Here is a 19308-nt window from a genome sequence, read left to right as displayed (position 1 = left end):
AGACACCCTCAGTAAGATTAAATGTACTTTGTAAAATGAATTTATAGTATGAATTTGTTAAGCAATAAAAGTGAACTTCTACTCAACCTGCATGGAAACTATACCCAGAATTCCAAAAGAGTCTAATCCAAAATAACAAGGTTTTATTACACTCAAGTATTTAAATGAACTATATGTGGCCTAAAGGTTAAGGCCTTTAGGTTTTCTCAATTTAAAAAATAACCAACAGAAATTATACAGGAGCTAGGATTCAAACACAGTATAGAAAATCCTGAAAGGAGGGCATTATAGAACAAAAGCACAATTCTAAGTTTGGGGTACTAAAGTTAAGGTATTTCTTTATGTGTCAAGAAAAGACTTTTTCTATGGATCTTTATTTTCCTAGCTACACAATAAAAGTTTTAAACTATAAAAAAAATGACCAATAGATTTATTATGATAAAAGGAATGGAATATAAATAAAATATTTGCATAAAGTGGCTACCTTATGTATTAGACACCAGATTTTAATTCTTTCATATTTTCTAAGTACTGTATTTAAAACTCTTCTGTAAAATGCTGCTTTGCAACCATATTAATCTCAATAGAAAAGTACAATCTGTTCATGACTGCTAGTAAATAGACGTCTAGACAGCAAATGATCTCTGAAAGGATGTTTCCATTGAATAAGTCCAAGACACTGTGTACTATCCTATTATACACAAACGTAAAGAGGACAATAAAACAACATGAGTTAAAGGAAATTTTTATAGAAAAAGTTATACTTCTTCTTCGTGCACAAGTTAAGAAAAAAGTTAAACAGGTTTCCAAAGGTTCAAAACGATAACCTAAGAAACATACTTCACAGTGATTTTTTAAAAAATCAGATTATGCTAGTGAATTCTTTCAGGCTTAAGGTAAAAAAGTCAGGTATTACTAATATGCTTAAGTCTTTTCTTGGGTGGAACTGAAAATCTTTTTCAATGACAATATATTTTCATCTACCATTTTACTTGTTTCCTTCATCATTTACAACTTTAAATAAACAGAAATCTAGTCATATTTTTGAACAATCTTGAGACAAGCTTGAATCTTTCAATGCGCAGCCTTTCAGTATTTTGAACAAATAAATTCAAACTACCAATAGGTTTTCCAAAATGATTCCCCCCACAGCTTCAAAGACAAAGATTTTATTACAGCTTTGACACAGAAATTTGCTAATAATTATCTATCAAGACCATATATTATCTACATGTACACATTTCTATATTTAAAATAGATAACCAACAAAGACCTACTGTATAGCACAGGGAACCCTGCTCAATGTTATATGGCAGCCTGGATGGGAGAAGGGTTTGGGGAAGAGTGGATACATGTTTATGTGTGGCTGAGTCCTTTTGATGTTTACCTGAAACTATCACAACATTTTTAATTGGCTATACCCCAATATGAAATTTGCCCAAGTTCATGTCCATTGAATCGGTGATGCCATCCAACCATCTCATCCTCTGCCTTCAATCACTCCCAGCATCAGGGTCTTTTTCAGTGAGTCAGCTGTTCGCATCAGGTGGCCAAGTATTGGAGCTTGAGCTTGAGCTTCAGCATCAGTCCTTCCAAAGAGTACTCAGGATTGATTCACTTTAAGATTGACGGGTTTGTTCTTGCTTTCCAAGAGACTCTCAAGAATCTTCTCCAGCACCCCAGTTCGAAAGCATCAATTCTTTGGGTCTTTGCCTTCTTTATCATCCAGTTCTCACCTCTGTACATGACTAGTTTTTTGTAATTTTTCTTATAATTGAATTTTTCTAATTATTTAGGAATACCATATTCAAAAGCAGAGACGTTACTTTGCTGACTAAGGTCCGTCTAGTCAAGGCTATGGTTTTTCCAGTGGTCATGTATGGATGTGAGAGTTGGACGGTGAAGAAGGCTGAGTGCCAAAGAATTGATGCTTTTGAACTGTGGTGTTGGAGAAGACTCGAGAGTCCCCTGGACTGCAAGGAGATCTAACCAGTCCATTCCGAAGGAGATCAGCCCTGGGATTTCTTTGGAAGGAATGATGCTAAAGCTGAAACTCCAGTACTTTGGCTACCTCATGCAAAGAGTTGACTCATTGGAAAAGACTCTGATGCTGGGAGGGATTGGGGGCAGGAGGAGAAGGGGACGACAGAGAACGAGATGGCTGGATGGCATCACGGACTCAATGGACGTGAGTCTGAGTGAACTCCAGGAGTTGGTGATGGACAGGGAGGCCTGGCGTGCTGCGATTCATGGGGTCACGAAGAGACGGACACAACTGAGCGACTGAACTGAACTGAACTGAAAGACACGTTGCCAAGAATAAGATAAAGCTTCGTCTGTATCTTGATAAACTGTACAATCCAGTATATACACTCAAATACACATCATATATTCTGAGAAGTATATTTACAATACAAGAGTACTATTTAGCATGTATGATTAGTTGTATTTTAATAATAAAAGCTTGACTAATACACAAATTAACCTTTGGGTAGTAGTTCCCAGTCCATAGACTCCTTTCACACATTATATCTCATTAACAATTCTATGCGATTCTGTTCAATGAGCCCTAACCTATCAATTCACTTTGGATAACTATTAATTTGGTACATCTTAATAAAGTTAACAGGCTTCATGTAACATGTTCATGTAGAGAAGCAGGTTTTAGCACTAAAGAGTTTAAACTAAAACTAAGGATTTTTAACAAATCTTTGAACACAGTGATCTTACCTATAAATATCTAAGTATATAAACTATTAAACAGAAAGGCTATTAGAACCTTTTGCTGTGTGTGTGTATGCTTAGTCATTCAGTCATGTCCAACTCTTTGTGACCTCATGGACCACAGCCCGCCAGGCTCCTCTGTCCATGGGGATTCTCCAAGCAAGAATACTAGAGTGGGTTGCCATGCCCTCCTCCAGGGCATCTTCCCAACCCAGGGATCAAACCCTGGTCTTCCCGCATTGCAGGCAGATTCTTTACCACTTGAGCCCCCAGTGTTAGTTCTCTCATTTATTCATTTTTGAGCACTACTATGTGGTAGGCACTGTTCTGGTTAGAATGATCATCTAGATGGCATATACTAAAATGGAATACATTTTAAAGTAACTGATCAGTGATCATCTGATTTTTCATCATGCAAATTAGAAGATTACTGAGGAAACAAAATCTTAATAATTCTAACCAGGTGAAGAAAACTATGATTAAATAATAAAACTAATTTGACAGCCAAATGAGGAATAAGCTGAATAGAAACAATATCAATACATCCACATTAAAAATCAGGTATCAGAATGGGGTCATGAGTTTATCTTGTCTTCACAGAACTGAATTAGATTCAAAACATGTACCTGAGAATAGGTAGTGTAAAACAATTTATTAGGTACTGTAGGGGTCAAGTTAACAGCTCACTATAATGTAAGGCAAAATACAACTGACTTTAATAGCAAAAAAATTATAGGATCTCGAAGGTAGAGAAGAACTAGTTTGGAGTGATGAATAAAGTGTATAAGTCAGTTTAGTTATAGGCATTCCTAATCTTTGACAACTGAGATACAGATTTTAATTGTTAACTTGTTTAGTATCACCTTGGGCTTCCCTGATGGCTCAGTGGTTAAAGAATCTGCCTGCAGTGCAGAAGCTGCAGAAGCCACATGTTTAATCATTGGGTTTGAAGATCCCCTTGAAGAGGAAATGGCAACCCACACCAGTATTCTTGCCTGAAAAAATCCCATGGACAGAGGAACCTGGCTAGCTACAGTCCATAGGGTCAGAAAGAGTTGGACACAACTGAGTGATAGAATCATACCATAGTACCATCTTGAACTGAGTCATTTTAAATAAAACACCCATTGTGAAAAACAGAAGCACTGAATTGGAAACCAATACATTGTTATACAGTTTTACCTGACATTGATTAGAATTTTAACAATAGAATACAAAAGGAAATTCTTAGGAATAAGAGAAAAGGTGAAAAGAAAAAAAAAATAGCAGAAAAGAAATCTCCACCGTGCTATATTATCAATAATAAACTGCTATATGAGGATTCTAATTTCCAAAGACAAACCTGCAAATATGTTTCTATGATCGATACATTTAGCTGAGTAAGAGCTCAACCTAGAACCTAGACTCTCAATTTTTAGTAATAAATTCTATAACAAACTACTCTAAAATATTCTATATAAATATTTCAAACGAATAGAAGAATAATATGCAATGAAATTTAATTTTAATAAACCAAGTTCCAAGTTCCAACTTACTCTACAGTTAGCAGTCTATAATATGATAAGCTCTGACAGCTTGCAAACCTACCATAAATTTTCAGTAAGTTTTATAATGCATTTGTACAACATATAAAATATAGATATGTAACATATTTAATGGCAAGTATGTGCTGCAGTTCATGGGGTCGCAAGGAGTCACACACAACTAGGCGACTGAACCATAACAACAATGTGCACTATATCTGTTTATTCATATCACATTTTTCAGTTTTCCTTTAAATTGTAAAAAAATTCAAATAACTATCATATTTCTCGTTAAGGAGAAATTCATATTTTTTTTAAATTACTGCCTAGTATTATGGACTTTTTATTATGCTGCATATGAAAAAGGGGATATGATAATGATGAAACATTCCTGATGCATCAGACTGAAAAATTAGACACTTACAGACCATGTCTAAAGTTCTCATTGGATAACCCCTTCTCTCCCCTTGCTCTTATTTTGAAAGATATATAAATTTAATTTAGTTAGTGGCATGGTCTATTGGACTGAGCACAAGATGGTGGTTAAAAAAAATATTGAGAATTCCAATCTTGGTCTGTTGTTCCAGTTTTAATCTCAGTTCACTGAATGCTCTTGGATAAGTCATAAAAAATTGGCATTTTTCAATTTTCCCATCTGTAAAATGGAGATATCTCTAACTCATAAAGACATTATTTACTTTAATTTTCTGGATAAAATACTGTGAAAATTAAACATTGAAAATGTTCAGTCCAATTAAAATTTAAACTTAAGTCCTTATTCAATCTGAGAGCCTTAAAATGTATTTTTTTACAATCTAAACTGAATAATAGCATTTGTTGAAAATCACCAGGCTCATCTACACTTTTATCTTTCAAAGGCTGTGGAGTAGCATCAAAATGAATAACAGCTTATAATTTAGAATGGATACCTTGACCAGCTCACTAGCTCCAGAGGTGATCTGTGGTTCTGTAATAAAAGCCCAGGCTTATTTAACAATCCACAGCACAATTAAAAGATAAATGATCATCCAAGATAAACTGAGTGTAACAGAACCAGTTAACAATGGAAGTGATAGGAAAAGACAATGGAAGTGATAGGAAAGTTATTGTCAATACAATGCATTCTATCTTTCCTCATCTAAATCATAAATTATGATTATGAAAGGTATGGAAATCGACATATCTGAAAACTAACTCGGTAGAAATGCTGTGAGTGTTTATCTTCATCTTCCTTTTCTCAATTCACAAAGCTCTTGGATGGAGACAAACAGCCTTCCAAATAAAAAATGCACCAATTCAACGAGTGAGCAACTACAGTATCAACTGTTCTTAAATTATGAGTAATTAAACTTTATAAATTAAATTGTATGCTAGGACTTCTGCTTCCAGGAAGATGAAGCAAATTTTTCCCTATTCCTCTCACTAAGTACAATTAAAAAACAAGGACATTGCATATAACATAAACATAAGACACTAAAGGATGAAGAGAAAAAGGTAGTCCAAGTAGGGAGCTCAAGACTCAAGGAACTACATGGTAATGAATATCCTATGTGTCTGTTTTTCGCTTCATGTATTTCAGACTGGAAATGAGAGAAGCCAGCAAGCCAACGGGAAGAGACTCCCTCCCCCAAAAAAGGCCCCAAGAAAACCCTCCCCTCTCCATCCAATGGGGAAGAAACTTTTAGATAATTACCTAGCAAGAAACTTTTTAGATAATTACCAGTAGTGCAACACCAACAAAAATACTTCACACCATCCCCAACCCTAATAGCAAAGATCAAGTAGGAAGCCTAGGTGTTCATCCTCACCAGACTACAAAAAGGAGGCCCAAACCTCTGATAGGAGGTGGATAGGGAAAGCTGACTGGGCAGCCACAGGCTAAGGAGACATTCTCCAGTAACCACAATGATGGTGAAGACCATGGAAGAACCATGAAAGAACCACAGAAGAACTGACATGTCCACTCTCATGCCACCTCTCACTGGGGCTGTCTAGGAGATCAGGTCTTTGACCAAACCCAGTGGTAAGAAGGCTATCCATTCTCTAAAATACAGTGTCAATGGAAGCCATGAGGGGATTCTGAACTTACATCTTTCCCTGCCCAGCAGAAACAAGGGGCATCTTCCAGTTACCCCCATCTCTCCACCATTCTACAGAGGCCAAGTGGAGAACCTGGACTTCCACTCCCACCCACCAGTAACAAGGCAGCACCTACCTTCCACCAGTGGAGAAGTGTCAGGGGAGGAGTCCACTTGTTGAATGACAAACAAGCCACTGACTTATCTAGTTAACTTAAGTATAGTTAGTTGTTAACAGGGTTAATATCTGTACCTGTGCTAGACTGCACAGTGAGCGTCATCAAATTCTAGTTTTTTAGAGTTTCCAATGAACACAAACATACATGTATCAAAAATCCTAGTATGTATAACACAGGATACACATGAAAAATAGTTTTAAAAAAAAAGACAGGTATACTTTGTCTGCAAAGGTTCCAAAGAGCAACTTACACAAGCATAAATTAGCCAGTGAAGTTTTGTCAGACCAATATAATTACAGGGAATTTTTCCAGAATGTTTCTAATGGTATTATTTCAAAAATACATCTAGGACTTTTTGTAAGCATAAGTATTCCAAATCTAAGGTACTTTCAAAATGGTATTTTTTGTTTCACTGAATCATGTCAATATTCTGGGGCATTAGAGAAAAAATTTCCCTTCATCAGAAACATCTGTATCTGTATATATCTCCAAAATCCTGAGAAGTCTGATCCTATTTTTTTCAATATGACAAAATTCTAAAATTAAAGTAACATTCCAATGTAGTATCTTTTGTAGTCAATTTATTCAGTATTCATTATTCAACAAAAATGTACAGTTCTGCCTTGGTATTCATGGGGTACTGGTTCCAGGATATGCCCCTGCAGATACCAAAATCTGAGGTACTCGAGACCCTCATATACTATTTATGGCATAATACAGTTGGGCCTTCTCAGGAGGCAGAACTGGGGAACCGGTGGATACACAGAGCCAACTGTACTGGTCATCTACTACGTGAAAGACACAGAGATTCATTTATTCATTGAATGGGTGTTTATTAAAAGTTGCCAGTATGCAGAATGATAGCTCCTAGGAGAAAAAGAACAAGAGCTTATTATTCCAAGGAGCATAAGAACAAGATAAAAGAAAAAATATTCCGTCCATTCTTGTCATTCACAGTAGTTCTATAAAGTCACCAAGAACACTAAATTAGGGAATTCTAAACCACTGCTCCTTGGGTAAATTCAGCATTAGGTTCCTGCAATTCCCTGATCATATTTTGTTAACCAAACAACACATAACCGTGTTCTCAGTTTCTGTTTTAAGACGTATTATTTAAAATATAACTGTTGATTCATTAACACTGAGCTCATGGCCAACACTTTAACTCATACCTGAGTGAAGCTTATTTAATACACGTATTTTCTCTGAAAGGAAAATCACAGCTTTCCTGCACTTAGGAACATTAGATAGCACTTCAGGATTACACTTGGAGGTCCAGTGAAATCACCAAAAAATAAAGCACCAAAATATAAAAATATGGAACCACAGGAAAGACTTGTTTATAGTATGAGAGTTAAAACAAGAAAGTAGAGCATTGCCTTGTTAGACCTATATACATCAGATGACTCTTAATGTTTGTCACTCTGTGCATATCCATGAATGACCATGAAAGCAATGCAAGCATGAATTTTTTACCAGCTGAGCCACAAGGGAAGCCCAAGAATGCTGGAGTAGGTAGCCTATCCCTTCTACAGCAGATCTTCCCGACCCAGGAATCAAACTGGGGTCTCCTGCATTGCAGGCAGATTCTTTACCAACTGAGCTATCAGGGAAACCCAAAAGATAAAAAGTCCAGCTGAATGCTATTTACAAGAGATGAATCTAAAATACAAGGAAAAAAAGAATAATTAAAGTTAAAGGGTAAAACAATATATACAAGATGCATTTGTTTCCTAGAGCCTCCATGAGAAAGTACCACAAAGCTGGGTGGCTTAAGTCAACAATTTATCATCTCACAGTTCTGGAGGCTAGAATTCTGAAATCAAGATGTTGATACAATCATGCTCCCTCTGAAATCCACAGGAAAGAAATCTTGTCTTGCCTCTTTCTCACGTCTCATGGTTTGCTGACAAACCCTGGCTTACAGCTGCAGCACTTCAATCTCTGCCTCCCTCATCACATGGCATTTCCTCCTCATGTATCTCCCCTTCTCCTCTTATTATATCTCTTAAACAACACTAGTCACATTGGATTAAGGGCCCACCCTACTCTAGTATGACCTCAATCTTCACTTATACCTTGATTACATCTACAAAGATTCTATTTCCAAGCATAGTGACATTCACAGGTAACAGAGCATGCAACACACCTTTTTGAGGGACACATTTCAACCCACCACACCAGACAAACACTAACCAAAGAGAGAGAAGGTTGAAAGAAAAGGGCTGACAGAGTTCTGGTAATGTTTACTAATGTCAGATGGTGTACCAGGTGAGAACAAGGGCAGTAAGATCAGTTAGAGGCTACTGCGGTAGTCCAGGTAACACAATGCTACCTTGAATGAAGATCATGACTATGGGACAAAACAAAGTCAACAGACTTAAGCAACAGCTGAGAAGCAAAACTAACAGGACTTTTCTGGATAACCAGGTAAGGGAGACAAAGACAATGTATAGGTTTCTGGCTTATAAAACTGATTAGACAATGTTAGCAATCTCTATCTTCTAGCCAGTTACTTCCTAAAGCACAGATATCGGTTCTTTTAACTGATCACTAACTGTTCAAGGTGAGTCCTAATTCTCTACTCTGGCTTTCTTGGTCTAGCACAATCTGGTCCTAGTCTACTTTATACAAGCGTCCACTTCCATAAATTCTAGTGATTCAATAAACATTTCACACTAATTTCATGACTTTTTTTCAGACTATATATCTTGAATACCATTCCTATGTATTTACAAAGTTTTACTCACAGAACCTTCTTCTATGGAAACTTCACTGTGCTGTTACTGACAATTAAAATATTTTATATATAAGATTGGTCCTCTGTAGTGCTTTCCTCACACTGATAGTACAGCTTTTGTCACACTAATACTTATCTGTATCTATCCCTCTAGCCAAGCTACTCATACCTTCAGGATAGGGCTTATCCATCTTTTTATTCTCATCTCCTAACAATGTGGTTTGCACACAGATGGTTTTCAAAGAACGGTTACTGAATAGTGATTAATCAGTTTTAACTAGCACTGCTACTTACTATGATGAAAGTCTAAAACTAAATGGAAGACAAAGGATAGTGATTTTTTTTTCATTTTTATAAATTAGATTCTGAAAAAGATGAATAAAGGTCTTTGTTTCTTAGTAATGAATTCATGTAATTTACAGTTAATGTATTCTAAACTCCCTTGAGACTATGTAATATGGCCTATACTTTCTACAATAAATCCATATTTAAATGCCAAAGCAATTTAAAAATCTAAATAATACATATTCCTGCTCTAGTTATGAAAGTTAAAGACATTACTCAGAAGCGGTAAATTGGATGATATTTGAGGAACTTGTGTCATTGTACAACAGTCAGGAAAAATACTTCTGATATTAGCATGTTAATGGACACAGAATTGAGATCCATTTTCAAACAATTAAGTAAAAACAGAATGCACTTTCTTAAAAAGCTGCATAATCTACAGACTTCCCTTTGATAATTGAAAACATGCTTATGAAATCTGCAATGACTTCTGTTTATCAACATGAACTATCCTTAAGCTGCAGATATAGAAAACTTCCAGTTGAAAGAGGTTTCTAATTAAAACATTACAAGGTGGTAATTTACTATAAATACAGTTGTTAAATCTGTAGTGTTTACACTGAATAATGCTGGTACATTTACGGACACTTAGAACAGCTAAAGCTTAGATTATTATTAGACAATGAAATATATTTCTTACAATTAAGTATAATTTTTTTAAAAGTCATATATAACAGGTATCAATATAATAAAATTAAGATACTGAGAACAACTATTAGCAACATCACTTTACGAAGTTTTGCAAAAATCATGGATCATAATTGTTCTTACCATACTATTATTCAACATTATTCAACACTTGGAAACTAAGATAGTTTTCTGATAAACACAAAGAACAAAATGAGTTCCATACCCTTCCCCCATATATTTTCCCCTGAGGTTCAAAGCTTAATATGAGTTCCATTTTCCAGAGATAAAAGGACTGCATTAACAATGATGTGCCCTAGCTTTATTCTTTTTACAATAAATTACCATATTTATATTTTAAAGCTGTCATATGCTACAGGATATTAAATATCCTCTTGTCATAATTAACTCTTTAAACCAAATTAAATGACTTGGTTCAAAACAGACTGTGAAAGTTAAAAGAAATAATTCTATCACTAATTATTTTCTAATTATTTTAATAATCAGAGCTATTTAATTTATTCCATAATTGATTTTAACAGAGAAATGCACAGTGACTAAAAGTTCAATTTTTTCCCTCCTTTTACCCTTAAAATACAAACAAGAATTTGAACTTGGGATGGTTAGCAGTAAATGTATCATAACTTCATAAATACTTCAGGCCAAATCCTAATACAGCAAGTGGTAACAAATTACTAATTTTAAAATCTCCAACCATAATTATATCAAATATAAGCCATTAGACAATACTATAAGTGTCTCATTTCACTGTTGTTGTTCAATTGTTGTTCATATCCAAATCTTTGTAACCCCATGGACTACGGCACGTTAGGCTCCTTTGTCCTCCACTATCTCCTGGAGTTTGCTCAAATTCATTACCATTGAGTTGGTGATACTATCTAATCATTTCATCCTTAGAGGATGAGACGGTTCATTTTACTAAGGCTTAGTAATATTTTTGTTATGAACACTACTGCTTCTGCAGTAGGTTAATATGATGGCATTTAGAAAAACTTTCCTTTATACTAACACAAACTCAAGAAGGTTTATACTTTTCACAGGCTACTTGGATTAGTTTGAATCACATTCTCTCCAATGTGATTCAAAGCAGGAACAACACTGGTATTTTATCTATACAATACCTCCACAGATATCTACCAGGTAACAAGCACCTCATAACATAAAAGCTAACTTAGAAAAATATGTCATTAAGGAAAATTAAATTAGAACAAATAATACAAGCAAAAGGCTCTTGTTGTAAAGAATAATTTTTAATGAATAAAAATAAAAGTTAAATTCCAAAGAACCAAATGATAAAATAAATGTGATGCCAATTTCTCTTTAATAAATTAACAAGTGAAAGAGTATTTTGACTCCAGTGAAGTTATAAACACGTTTTGAAACCATATCTCCCTTTCTCCTAGGCACTTTGACTGTGGTATTTATTTTTGGTAGGTGGCCTGAGATCAATTTTCTGTAGGAAGTAGGGTAGATCAAATGAAAGAGTTAACAGGAATTACTAATACCTCAAAAACAGCCAGATAGCCGGGCAGAGGAACTGAAAGCTCAGCCACAGCTTCTCCATTGCTTTCCTGGTCCCTTGGAAACACACCATAATCAAGAATTTGATAGAGTAATCATTCAAAGGACTGAAACCCAAAGAAGCATTTTTCTTTAAAAATGTTTGAGTGATGAGAATATGTTCAAATAGGATAACCAAAGCAGTTACTATGGGCCATTTGTTAAAAGATAAAAGTAGCCACTCCAAAAAAAGTACCCCCCAAAGTGTGATCAGCTATATGCCAAACACAGTCATTAGGTGTACTCTGTAATAATACTGGTTAAATTAGTGTTTTTATCTCTAATTTCACTTACTTAAAAATATTCTTCAATGAAATATAAACAAAAGAGTTAAACATTTCATCCAAAATAAAGTGGGGTAGGGGGTGTGGGAACTCTGCTCAGCAAAGAAGAATTTTTTATTATATTCTTGCTGACTTAATCCTTTCTAACACAACAACATTTTTCAACAGTCTGAATATTTTATCACTATAATGTCTTTCTTAAAATCCTAAGACTAGTTCAAGTAAATATGAGAAATATTAATAGACTTAATCATTCTTTTCTTTGAATAAATCTTAATAAAAGAAAAAAATCACTTTAGTCAGAGTAAGAGGATTTTTCATCCATTTTCAAGCAAAGTAGAATCATGTAGTTGATTCCATTTACCTCACTGCGCTTGTTATGAAGCTATTAGCACTTCGCACTTTCAAATGCCCAGACCTGAGCTGGGTTAATAAGATGCATCATTTTTTTCATTCTACAAAACCTCATAATGCAAAATTATTTTTGCATTTTAGCCTACTAGCTTATAATTGTAAAGTCTATACAGGCAGAACTCGAATTTACTCAGTCTACTCATACAGTTAAATAAAGAGTATGAATAAATCTTCACAACAAATCTATGAGCTAAGCATTACTACTGGGGACATTTTACACATGAGGAAGCTTAAAAAGATTAAAACAACAGCAAGTTAAGTAGTGGAGCTAGGATTTGGTTCTGTGCAGTCCTGGTACTCATGTTCTTACCCATTATACATATCACAAAGCTATTTTAAGACATTCGCTATCAAAACTTTCTGTAAAAACTTTTCTGATGTTTGTTATGCTCTTGCTCTCCAGATATTCAACAATTTATATAATTAATTATACAAATACATTGAATATATAGGTACTTTAAGAGGGAAAAATTAACAGAAATTGGAATCAAACAGGAAGTAATCCACATAGAAAGCTGAATTCAGATAATTCAGCAAACAACAGAACTACAGGACTGGCAAAAAGGGAATATGGATTTTTAACTTATGGATGAATATGGATGCCTTAACCTGAAAACAATACAAACAATAACAAATAGGAAAATGCTTACCAAGTGCCACCTGTTCTAAAACAGTTTACATATATTAGTTCACTTAATCCTCACAAAAGTTTTACGAGGCCAATTTCTATTTTGTGCTGTTGTTGTTCTTCAGTCACCCCATAATGTCCAGTTCTCTGCGACCCCATGGACTGCAGCACTCCAGGCCTCCCAGTCCCTCACCATCTCCTGGAGTTTGCCCAATGTGATGCACTGGAGAAGGGAATGGCAAGCCACTTCTGTATTCCTGCCTTGAGAACCCCATGAACAGCATGAAAAGGCAAAAAAGATAGGACACTGAAAGATGAACTCCCCAGGTCAGTAAGTGCCCAATATGCTATGGGAGATCAGTGGAGAAATAACCCCAGAAAGAATGAAGAGATGGAGCTAAAGCAGAAACAACACCCAGTTGTGGATGTGACTGGTGATGGAAGTAAACTCCAATGCTATAAGAGCAATATTGCATAGGAACTTGGAATGCTAGGTCCATGAAACAAGGAAAATTGAAAGTGGTCAAACAGGAGATGGCAAGAGTGAACATAGACATTTTAGGAATCAGTGAACCAAAATGGACTGGAATGGGTGAATCTAACTCAGATGACCATTATATCTACTACTGTGGGCAAGAATTCCTTAGAAGAAATGGAATAGCCATCATAGTCAACAAGAGTCCAAACTGCAGTACTTGGATCCAATTTCAAAAGTGACAGAATGGTCTCTGTCTGTTTCCAAGGCAAACCATTCAATATTACGGTATGCCACAACCAGTAATCCTGAAGAAGCTGAAGTTGAACGGTTCTATGAAGATCTACAAGACCTTCTAGAACTAACACCCAAAATAGATGTCCTTTGCATTATAGGGGACTGGAATGCAAAAGTAGGAAGTCAAGAGATACCTGGAGTAATGGGCAAATTTGGCCTTGGAGTACAAAACGAAGGTCAAAAGCTAACAAGAGTTTTGCCAAGAGAACGCACTGGTCATAGCAAACACCCTCTTCCAACAACACAAGAGAAGACTCTGCACCTGGACATCACCAGATGGTTGATATTGGAATCAGACTTTTTATATTCTTCGCAGCCAGAGATGGAGAAGCTCTATACAGTCTGCAAAAACAAGACCGGGAGCTGACTGTGGCTCAGATCATGAACTCCTTATTGCCAAATTCAGAATTAAATTGAAGAAAGTAGGGAAAACCACTAGCCCATTCAGGTATGACCTAAATCAAATCCCTTACGAATATACAGTGTAAGTGACAAATAGACAAAGGGATTAGATCTCACAGACAGAGTGCCTGAAGAACTATGGATGGAGATTTGTGACACTGTACAGGATGCAGTGATCAAGACCATCCCCAAGAAAAAGAAATGCAAAAAGGCAAAATGGTTGTCTGAGGAGGCCTTACAAGTAGCTGAGAAAAGAAGAGGAGCTAAAGGCAAAGGAGAAAAGGAAAGATAAACCCATTTGAATGCAGGGTTCCAAAGAATAGAAAGGAGAGATAAGTAAGCCTTCCTGAGTGATCAATGTAAAAAAATAGAGGGAAACAATAGAATGGGAAAGACTAGAGATCTCTTCAAGAAAATCAGAGATACCAAGGGAAGATTTCATGCAAAGATGGGCACAATAAAGGATAGAAACGTTATGGGCCTAACAGAAGCAGAAAATATTAAGAAGAGGTGGCAACAATACACAGAAGAACTATACAAAAAAGATCTTCGTGACCCAGATAACCATGATGGTGTGATCACTCACCTAGAGTCAGACATCCTGGAATGTGAACTCAAGTGAGCTTACGAAGCATCACTATGAACAAAGCTAGTGGAGGGGATGGAATTCCAGTTGAGCTATTTCAAATCCTGAAAAATGATGCTGTGGAAGTGCTGCACTCAATATGCCAGCAAATTTGGAAAACTCAGCAGTGGCCACAGGACTGGAAAAGGTCAGTTTTCATTCCAATCTCAAAGAAAGGCAATGCTAAAGAATGCTCAAACTACCGCACAATTGCACTCATCTCACACGCTAGTAAAGTAATGCTTAAAATTCTCCAAGCCAGGCTTCAACAGTACATGAATCATGAACTTCCAGATGTTCAAGCTGGTTTTAGAAAAGGCAGAGGAACCAGAGATCAAATTGTCAATATCCACTGGATCATTGAAACAGCAAGAGTTCCAGAAAAACATCTATTTCTGTTTTATTGACTATGCCAAAGCCTTTGACTGTGTGGATCACAACAAACTGTAGAAAATTCTTCAAGAATTGAGAATACCAGACCACTTTATCTGCCTCCTGAGAAATCTGTATGCAGATCAAGAAGCAAAAGTTAGAACCAGTCATGGAACAACAGACTGGATCCGAATTGGGAAGGGAGTATGTCAAGGCTGTATATTGTCATCCTGCTTATTTAACTTATAAGCAGAGTATATCATGCAAAAAGCCAGGCTGGATGAAGCACAAGCTGGAATCAAGATTGTTGGGAGAAATATCAATAACTTCAGATACACAGATGACACCACCCTTATGGTGAAGGAGAAAAGGCGTTGAACGCAAAGGAGAACTAAACAGCCTCTTGATGAAAGTGAAAGAGGAGAGTGAAAAAGTTGGCTTAAAACTCAACATTCAGAAAACTAAGATCATGGCATCTGGTCCCATCACTTCATGGCAAACAGATGGGGAAACAGTGGAAACAGTGACAGACTTTCTTTGTTTGGGCTCCAAAATAACTGCAGATGGTGAGTGCAGCCATGAAATTAAAAGATTCTTGTTCCTTGGAAGAAAAGTTATGACCAATCTAGACAGTATATTAAAAAGCAGAGACATTACTTTGCCAACAAAGGCCTATTTAGTCAAAGTTATGATTTTTCCAGGATTCATGTATGGATCTGAGAGTTGGACCTTAAAGAAAGCTGAGTGCCAAAGAATTGATGCTTCTGAACTGTGGTGTTGGAGAAGACTCTTGAGAGTCCCTTGGACTGCAAGGAGATCCAGTCCATCCTAAAAGAAATCAGTTCTGAATATTCATTGGAAGAACTGATATTGAAGCTGAAACTCCAATACTTTGGCCACCTGATGCCAAGAACTGACTTATTGGAAAAGACCCTGATGGCAGGAAAGATTGAAGGTAGGAGGAGAAAGGGACAATAGAGGATGAGATGGTTGAAAGGCATCACCGATTCAATGGACATGAGTTTGAGTAAGCTCCGGAGTTGCTGATGGACAGGGAAGCCTGGCATGCTGCAGTCCATGGGGTTGCAAAGTTTCGGACATGACTGAGCAACTGAACTGACTGAAGTCCATTGCATCAGTGAGGTGATTCCTCTTTAGTAAAATTTCTATTTTACTAATGAGGAATTTGAGGCACAGAAATAAAGAATATGCTCAAAGCACAGTTAATAAGATTTAAGCCCAGGTACCCTGGGTCTAGAATCTGTGCTCCAAACTATGCTATACAAATAATAAGGTTATTTTGCTCACTTTAAGTCACTGACATTGTTGTACTCAAGTGTTTGCACTCTCCAGAATACAGACAACCTTTGTAATCCTAGCTTTTGAAATGACTACATTTTTTGGTTGTAGATTATTTAAACCCACAATAATTTTAAAGCAATGCAATAGCTTTCTGATGAAAATCTGTATCGTATGTCAATACAATGTAAACTGCTAAGATGTACACAAGTTATTTTAGGCCATGATAAATCAACATTAACTTAATATGTTCAAATTTTCAGAAATGATACTACAAGAAGTGAAAATACCAAATGTCTGCAAGAAAAAAATCATTGCAGACATTTTCAAAGATTGGTATTTATATTATACCTGTCAAGACATTCCATTCCATACTTAACTTTGTAGAAATATATAGGAGCAGAACAAAGAAAAGAAATTAGCTTGCCTTATGATATTTAAATATTTTAGTCCACTTCACTAGTCACATGTTATGATTCTTATGATTCAGAGACATGGCTACAATCCTCTCAAACTATTACAGGTATATTTCCCCATAATGCTCTCTGACATATTGCATCTAACATAAGCATTAGATACAAACTCATTTACTTTGTGAAAACTGCCATCATCCATAACATTCTCTCCATGGGAAAAAAAAGGATATTACTCCAGCTAACTGAATAATACATATTTAATATAATATTTATCACTTTATAGTTCATATTAAATACTCCATTTCTGAAAACTGACACTCATGTTACGTATATAAATTATGTACCTACACCAATGTAAGCTGCTTAATTCTATAAGAAAAATCATCTTAAATGCTAATATTTCGGTATGTTTTAAAGAGGTATTAAAATAAGAGATAATTCATTTTTTCTTATAAGAAGACATTCCAGATAGGTAAAATTAAAAATATATATATATTAAAACATACTAAGAATAGAAGCAAATGACAAACTACTAAATTATACTTTGTCATATTCAATTGCAATAGACAAATAAAGGAAAAAATTAGTATTTTTAATACCTAGAAAAATGGTCATTCCACATGTAGCCTCATGTAGCTTTTAAGTGCTCCTAAGAACTGCAATCTTAGAAAGCTAAACAAAATGATTGGCATGTGTTTCAAAACTCAATGAAACAATCAACAAAATCACAGAAAGGCTTATACTTAACTAAATATGATAGAGATTTAAGTAAAATAGAGGATTTAGCAATGAAGCAATTTCACAAATTTCACTTTATCTTTGAAGTCTTATTTCCAAAGAACCATATTCATTTGTGTCTTTTAAGGGAAAAAAAAGATGCATGCAGACTTAATCCTTCAGCCACCACTATTTAGAAGAGAGGTGGTATTCTCCAAGGCACTTCCAGAAAGACATACGAACACCATCTTGCATGACTGCTGATCTGGAGGTTCGAAAGTGAACTGGCAACTCAGAATACCTGTACACCCGACACTTCATCAGGAAGAATAAGTCTTGAGCTTACTACTCAGCAATATTTATCCAAAGACAGCGTTATTTTATATATATGAGGGGAGGTAGAATGTGTTTGGGGGCAGTTTCCAGAAAATATTAATAATATTTATTCATCTTATTAGTAGTTAAGTGTTATAATAACAATGTTGCAGTGAGAATACTGGTTAATAATTAATAAATGGTTAACTGATATTAATATTAATATCAATGCATAGCTAAGTATTGATAAATAGTAAACTAAAGATTATTCTTCCTGACAGATATCCAGCATATAGATATCCTAGATTATGAATATTATTTCTTTTATCTAATCTTCTACATTATTCTACAGAATATATATATTCTATCCAATTCTATCTTTGGATTAAACCAGATCAGTAGAGAGTAAAATACCTAAACAACACTATTTGAGGTCCCAGATTGTTGTTCTGGCTAAACAGTACTTTGTTATTAAGTCACAAACTCTCCTTTAAGGACATAAAATATTAACTACTCTATGTTTTAAAAACTGATATATAACTTAATAAACTCTCTCTTTTTAGTTAGGATTCATCACCCTACACAGTATCATTATTTGAAAGCGTGTAATCTCTTAAGAGACTTAATCTTCTGGAATCTGTAGTCACATAACTCATTGTCTACCCTTCGTTCCATTAGCTACAAAAAACCAAACCTGTGGTTTACCTTTGGCAAATAAAAAGTGCATGCATTTCATGGCATGCACTGGTACATTTTTAAGCTTTCTGCCAATGTTATCTTATATACTTTCTCTTTAGGATTTCCTTGATTAAACACTTCTTGTTTTGTTGTTATGCATTTACTTACATAAGATGCCATAAAAAATTGTGAAACAAGGTAAAATAAAACAAGGCTTTGGAAAAACAATGAAAATATTTATTAATGCTAAAGCATGTTTCTTTTTTTTAATTCTAAAGTAGCAACCAATGATGGAGAAGGAAATGGCAACCCACTCCAGTATTCCTGCCTGGGAAACCCCATAGACAGAGGAGCCTGGGGTCGCAAAAGAGTCAGACATGACTTAGTAACTAACAACAACAACAACCAACCAATGAAGTCACATATGAAGATTAACCAATACATGAAATTAACACTTAATAGACATTATGAAAAATTTTAATGAAATTCTACAATTAAAACTCTACCCCAATAAAGTATAAACAAGTTTTTGCTATGCAAATGCAAACATGAAGCAGTTCCCTTCAAAGGAAAAATGGCTTGTTTTAAA

The 19308-nt window shown here is 35.4% G+C and overlaps 1 protein-coding gene across 1 annotated transcript in view; it reads right to left on the bottom strand.

Annotated features, from left to right (window-relative positions):
- RNGTT (RNA guanylyltransferase and 5'-phosphatase) overlaps nucleotides 1-19308 on the bottom strand; it is a 235757-nt gene that overhangs the window by 65092 nt on the left and 151357 nt on the right. The window lies entirely within an intron of this gene.

Source organism: Capra hircus, chromosome 9, assembly GCF_001704415.2.
Source record: "Capra hircus breed San Clemente chromosome 9, ASM170441v1, whole genome shotgun sequence".
NCBI lineage: Eukaryota > Metazoa > Chordata > Mammalia > Artiodactyla > Bovidae > Capra > Capra hircus.
The sequence above is the reverse complement of the archived record's forward strand: the minus strand, read 5'-3'. Positions and strand labels throughout refer to the sequence as shown.